The sequence below is a fragment of the Gigantopelta aegis genome, chromosome 8 (assembly GCF_016097555.1).
Source record: "Gigantopelta aegis isolate Gae_Host chromosome 8, Gae_host_genome, whole genome shotgun sequence".
Taxonomy (NCBI): domain Eukaryota; kingdom Metazoa; phylum Mollusca; class Gastropoda; order Neomphalida; family Peltospiridae; genus Gigantopelta; species Gigantopelta aegis.
In genome coordinates this window covers 66,033,243-66,040,345 of record NC_054706.1, presented here as the reverse complement: position 1 = coordinate 66,040,345, position 7,103 = coordinate 66,033,243, and positions in this window count along the sequence as shown.

The window sequence follows — 7,103 nt, the reverse complement described above, 5'->3', positions numbered from 1 at the left end:
TGGACACCCGTGCACTGCGACGTAAAAGTGACGTCATTCCCATTGGTTTACGTTTCTTTGCAGTGCTAATGTTGTGGGTGTTCATAACTGCGATAGAAAACAAACAAGAAGGAAACATAAATAAATTAAAATAATTGATCAAAAGAAATGGAGGTAGGAAAAGACAGAATTGGAGATTTTACTCCGTTGGCACTAAAGAATTATTTCGTCGTTTTATAATTGACAAATTACAAAGTTTTATTTACTACCATGAAACTAATAATTTAATGTTTGTGTGATCTACATTAATTACCTTGGCCAAAGGATATAGAATTGTATGCGGCGGTTCTCTAATGATTAAATAAGAAGAGAAAAATACTCAAGATTTTGTATAGGCCTACTTTGCTTACTCTCAGCAGACCCTAGTTTGGCACATGTGCGGGGGGGGGGGGGGGGGGGGGGGGGGGGGGGGGGGGGGGGGGTAATATGAAAAATGCATTTTGTGGTATTAGAAACACCATGATGACCTGAAACACTTCGGATATACAAAAATTAACAATTTAAACAATAGAATCTAATTAACGTATGATTACACTCATCAAAAACGGCTCTAATAGTGAAAAATATGCCTTAGTGTTTAAAAACTAGGGTCTGTCCTGTGTAAAAATGTAGTTATTTTCTATAGTACTACTGTCCTATTCCTTCTATTAACAAGAATTAGTAATAAATGTTCTCCATAACGTACATGGTTGTTGTTATATTGTCACAGATTTTAAAAACAAAACTTGTTTTGTTTATCGACACCACTCAGGCCTGTAGCCAGCATTTCAAGTGTGTGTGTCGGTGTGTCGGTGGGGTGGGGTGGGGGGGGGGGGTGTCGACTAATCCGTCCCATCCTCCTACAAAAATGTTTTTTTTGTAAATTTCAGTTTGGTTTGACATAAGACAAAAAGTAAAAGTGTTTTTAAAATAAAATAATAAAAAATATTATTAATGTGTTAGTTTAGAAAACAATCTTATCAGAAATAAATAACTTGTAGTAAATTCTATTGTACGAAAAAAGGCGTTCCCTGTAGGATGGACTGTAGCTGTTTGTTCGGGCCTTTTGGATAAGAAGTTGCATGTGGGCGCGAAGCGCGCGAACGTTTTATGGGGATCCAGGGACATGCTCCCTCGGAAATTTTGAAATCTCTGAAAGCCTAAAACGTGTTTTCCTGGCATCTGGAAATTAAAAATTGATATTTTAAAACAATGATTTTCGACTATTTTGTACATTGTATTTTTGTTATTAAGGGTGGGGTTGTTGTTTTTTTGGTGGGGGTTTTTTTTTTTTTGGGGGGGGGGGGGGGGTTTGTGGGGGGATATTTTTGTTATTAAGATAATGAAATTCTAGCACACAACAGGAGTTAAGACAATTGACCCGAGGTATATGTTAAATATTTTCGGCAATTACCTATAATAACTTTAGCAACAAAAAAGGTACGTGTACCTCGGAACTATGGTCAGTTCCTTTAATAATGAACATATTTATGAAAAACAAAACACATTACCTTCTTAAAGGAAGGGACAATCAAGGCATTTGACCTGGTATGCATATTCAACGATATATAATGCACATTATTGTTTAATATCAACAAGTATAATTGTATAGTTAATTAATAAAACGGTTAAATGTGACGGCTATTATATATAACGGGCGAGCTATTTTGTATCATCCTAGTGAATACGCCCTCTGGCGAGCTGGTGGTTACGTAATACCTAACGTGTCACGTCAGGAATTAGTCTTCGAACTTAAGAAACAAAACATACCTGATTTTTGCGGATGCATCGCAATATTCTGTAATAATAGTCATCCCAGTAAGCCAGCAACAATTATATATTATTTTTAATACAAAATAAACCACCATTGTCAAAGTGTTGAAATAACTGTATTATGGTTTGTACATAAATTAACCCAGGTACTGAAATAATAATCGGAGTGTTTTCTTAGTTAACTGGTCTTTTCTTTCCGTGGCCTGTACCTGTGGTTCCTGATTGGCAGGTGTATATTTAGACGGTCACCAGACACTGTGTCTAGACACACTAAAAAGAAGTGCTTCTTTTATTAAGATCACAGAGTATTGTGTGTTAACCGCACGGACACCCCTATAATCGTAATCGATCAGCCGTCCTGCTTTATTACTGTAAGTAATTCTGTAAAACCCTTGATTAAGTAGACTTTCCCATCTAAAATCACAAAACTGACCAATTACGTAGTCCCAAAGAAAAGAAAATTATCACTTGGGTATCGTGAGTGGTCGTTTTTGCTCGAACGTAGCATACCAATAGGCCTAATAATATCCATTTTTTTCTTTGGATTTAAAAAAAAATAAAAAATACTATAACTCCATTTCGTTCTATTGATGCAAACTGAAATATATTTAGTTAAATAGTTTATTATACTATCAAGTCATTTATGTTGTTTTACAAGTCAGGTTGATGAAAGCGAAGCGCCTTGTAAATTAGAGCGTTTGTTTACACTGTGCGAAATTGCAGAAAGGAGGAAGGAACTCTATCCAGCCTTCAGGGAAGCTAGGAGAAGAAACCAAAAAGCGTTTCTCAAACTGGACAGACTCTATATTGACGGTAGAGAATACATACCTGAGAGTTGTTCCACCAAACCGCACCAGTACCAGACCCCCAACAACGATACCAGGAACCTGACACAGAACATAGCAGCAGAGCTCCATCCAGGAAAAGACACAGAGTGGTAACACCCAACCCAAACCCAGTATTTGAGGACAGAAACCAGTTTGACATCTTAGCCAGCCTCCCTGCCACCTAGGGGTGTCATGGAGTTCCAAAGTCTGAAACCTCCCAGATTAATACCTATGACTTATCATCCACAAATCCATCAGTAGTACGTGGGTCACTTGGGTATCATGTATGCAAATGAGCTAGGTCACGTGACCTGTCCTGCGCTCTGATTGGTTGACCTCTAAGGGACGTGGCCTCTTCTGATTGGCTGACCTCTAAGCGTGGGGGCGTGGCCTAATGACGTCACGTTCAGTGCACCTCGGGGTCATGCAGCTGGCTGACCTTTGAAGCGTGGGGACGCTACTGGGTTAATGACTTGGGACAGCTGTGGGAACCTGAACTTAGTGTCAATAAACACCGGATGTTGGTCAGATTGATGGGTGTGTTAACCGTCGGGGGTCCTTTGATGTACAGGAAACAGATGGTGCGGAAGTCGTTAATGACCCCTAGAGTGGTGTCGAATGATGGGGTGTTTATTTAACTGTGACAGCCGTTTGATGTACAGGAAACAGATGGTGTGGAAGTCGTTAAGATGGCAAAATGGATTTGACAGGTGTGGGTTGATTAAGGAGAACCAGTCAACGGGGAGTGGAAAATTCCAGGGGTTTTACCAGATGTCGGGGGAAAGGTCTGAAACGTGTCCATATAAGGCGTTGGCCATGAGTCATCCCAGAACGTGTTCAGACACGTATTGAGTGAGGTCTCTGCATAATGAGAAACAGTCAACGGGGGAGTGGAAAATTACAGAGGAAAATCCCCAAGGTTTTGCCAGATGTCGGGGGAAGGTTTGAAATGTGTCCATATACGACGTTGGCCATGAGTCACCCCAGAGCGTGTTCAGACACGTCTTGACCTCGAGATAGCGTGGGGACGCTCTTCTGCTCGTTGCGAGCACAATTTCTTAAAAGTGTCAATAAACACCGGATGTTGGTCAGATTGATGGGTGTGTTTAACCGTAGGGGGTCCTTAGGGGGAAACAGATGGTGCGGAAGTCGTTAATGACCCCTAGAGTGGTGTCGAATGACGGACGGGTGGTGCTTAGGTGCTTATTTAAACTGTGACATCTGTTCGTTTTTGGCCATGAGTCATTCCAGAACGTGTTCAGACACGTCTTGACCTCGAGATAGCGTGGGGGTCTGACGTCACAAGAAATGCCCGAATCAATGTGCTGTAGTTCGGTGGTTAAACCTATAATAATACATCTGCAATAATATTATTAGAAATGGTGGAGGCAGAATATTCATAAATGCATGTTACGAGAATAGATCTACTGATGACCTCCGCAGTTAACTCTAGGCCAGCGATTAACAATTTTTAATCATGACAATACTAAAGGTGGTATATTACTGAACGTTCTGTTACCGTACGCAATAATAGTGTGCAGACTACAGTACAGTGTGTTGCAAACGATGGTTAAATAAATAACTAAAAATGTAGTTATGTACTAGAGTACTACTTTTGTGTTCTGCTATTAATAGAATTAGTGAGGCATGTTAGCTTAACGTTTCATGTTTAGATTATAATAGATCCAATAGAGTAGAATAGGCGGTGCCGGGTTGTTTATCCACACAGACTCAGGCCTGTAGCCAGCACGTCAAGTGGTAGACCATGCAAACCCGATACAATGGGGTGTGTGATGTTTGGTCTAACTTATGATATTGTTACTTTAAACCCTCTACAAAAGTGTTGAACTTATCGCTGTAAATTCAGTTTTGGTAGTAGCAACACAACGGTGATCTGTGTTTAATCGAAGTTCGTCTATAATAGTTATCAATGTGTTACTCTAGCGCCCCATCATATCTTATGATAAATAAATGTGTATCAAAGTACGATGGGACGCTAACGATCTCGACCGCGTTCTCAGGTACAAAATAACAAAATAGTAACCAAACACCATTGACATACAGAAGATATATGTTTACTTCAAACTCGGCGAAGTTTCATGTAAAGAAGAAGGATGAGCTACCATTCGCCTAAATTTCTTCAAACCAACAATTCCGCAAACAGCATGTCAACCTGCCAATTCTGGAACTTGCGCGTTCTACTGATGACTTTGAAACGTTTACTTTCGGTATCTGTACGTTGTACTTTGTTATTAGGTGTCGGTTCCGGCGCGTTGCACGGCTCATACTTAAAGATAAGGGGGGTGGAGGTGGGGGGATATTTTGTTATTAAGATAATTGAAATTTCTAGCACCCAAAAGGAGGAAGTTAAGACAATTGACCCGAGGTATATGTTAATATTTTCGGCATTACCTATAATAACTTTAGCAACAAAAAAGGTACGTGTACCTCGGAACTATGGTCAGTTCTTTTAATAATGAACATATTTATGAAAAACAAAACACATTACCTTCTTAAAGGAAGGGACAATCAAGGCATTTGACCTGGTATGCATATTCAACGATATATAATGCACATTATTGCTTAATATCAACAAGTATAATTGTATAGTTAATTAATAAAACGGTTAAATGTGACGGCTATTATATATAACGGGCGAGCTATTTTGTATCATCCTAGTGAATACGCCCTCTGGCGAGCTGGTGGTTACGTAATACCTAACGTGTCACGTCAGGAATTAGTCTTCGAACTTAAGAAACAAAACATACCTGATTTTTGCGGATGCATCGCAATATTCTGTAATAATAGTCATCCCAGTAAGCCAGCAACAATTATATATTATTTTTAATACAAAATAAACCACCATTGTCAAAGTGTTGAAATAACTGTATTATGGTTTGTACATAAATTAACCCAGGTACTGAAATAATAATCGGAGTGTTTTCTTAGTTAACTGGTCTTTTCTTTCCGTGGCCTGTACCTGTGGTTCCTGATTGGCAGGTGTATATTTAGACGGTCACCAGACACTGTGTCTAGACACACTAAAAAGAAGTGCTTCTTTTATTAAGATCACAGAGTATTGTGTGTTAACCGCACGGACACCCCTCTAATCGTAATCGATCAGCCGTCCTGCTTTATTACTGTAAGTAATTCTGTAAAACCCTTGATTAAGTAGACTTTCCCATCTAAAATCACAAAACTGACCAATTACGTAGTCCCAAAGAAAAGAAAATTATCACTTGGGTATCGTGAGTGGTCGTTTTTGCTCGAACGTAGCATACCAATAGGCCTAATAATATCCATTTTTTTCTTAGGATTAAAAAAAAATAAAAAAATACTATAACTCCATTTCGTTCTATTGATGCAAACTGAAATATATTTAGTTAAATAGTTTATTATACTATCAAGTCATTTATGTTGTTTTACAAGTCAGGTTGATGAAAGCGAAGCGCCTTGTAAATTAGAGCGTTTGTTTACACTGTGCGAAATTGCAGAAAGGAGGAAGGAACTCTATCCAGCCTTCAGGGAAGCTAGGAGAAGAAACCAAAAAGCGTTTCTCAAACTGGACAGACTCTATATTGACGGTAGAGAATACATACCTGAGAGTTGTTCCACCAAACCGCACCAGTACCAGACCCCAACAAGATACCAGGAACCTGACACAGAACATAGCAGCAGAGCTCCATCCAGGAAAAGACACAGAGTGGTAACACCCAACCCAAACCCAGTATTTGAGGACAGAAACCAGTTTGACATCTTAGCCAGCCTGCCTGCCACCTAGGGGTGTCATGGAGTTCCAAAGTCTGAAACCTCCCAGATTAATACTTATGACTTATCATCCACAAATCCATCAGTAGTACGTGGGTCACTTGGGTATCATGTATGCAAATGAGCTAGGTCACGTGACCTGTCCTGCGCTCTGATTGGTTGACCTCTAAGGGACGTGGCCTCTTCTGATTGGCTGACCTCTAAGCGTGGGGGCGTGGCCTAATGACGTCACGTTCAGTGCACCTCGGGGTCATGCAGCTGGCTGACCTTTAAGCGTGGGGACGCTACTGGGTTAATGACTTGGACAGCTGTGGGAACCTGAACTTAGTGTCAATAAACACCGGATGTTGGTCAGATTGATGGGTGTGTTAACCGTCGGGGGTCCTTTGATGTACAGGAAACAGATGGTGCGGAAGTCGTTAATGACCCCTAGAGTGGTGTCGAATGATGGGGTGTTTATTTAACTGTGACAGCCGTTTGATGTACAGGAAACAGATGGTGTGGAAGTCGTTAAGATGGCAAAATGGATTTGACAGGTGTGGGTTGATTAAGGAGAACCAGTCAACGGGGAGTGGAAAATTCCAGGGGTTTTACCAGATGTCGGGGGAAAGGTTTGAAACGTGTCCATATAAGGCGTTGGCCATGAGTCATCCCAGAACGTGTTCAGACACGTACTGAGTGAGGTCTCTGCATAATGAGAAACAGTCAACGGGGGAG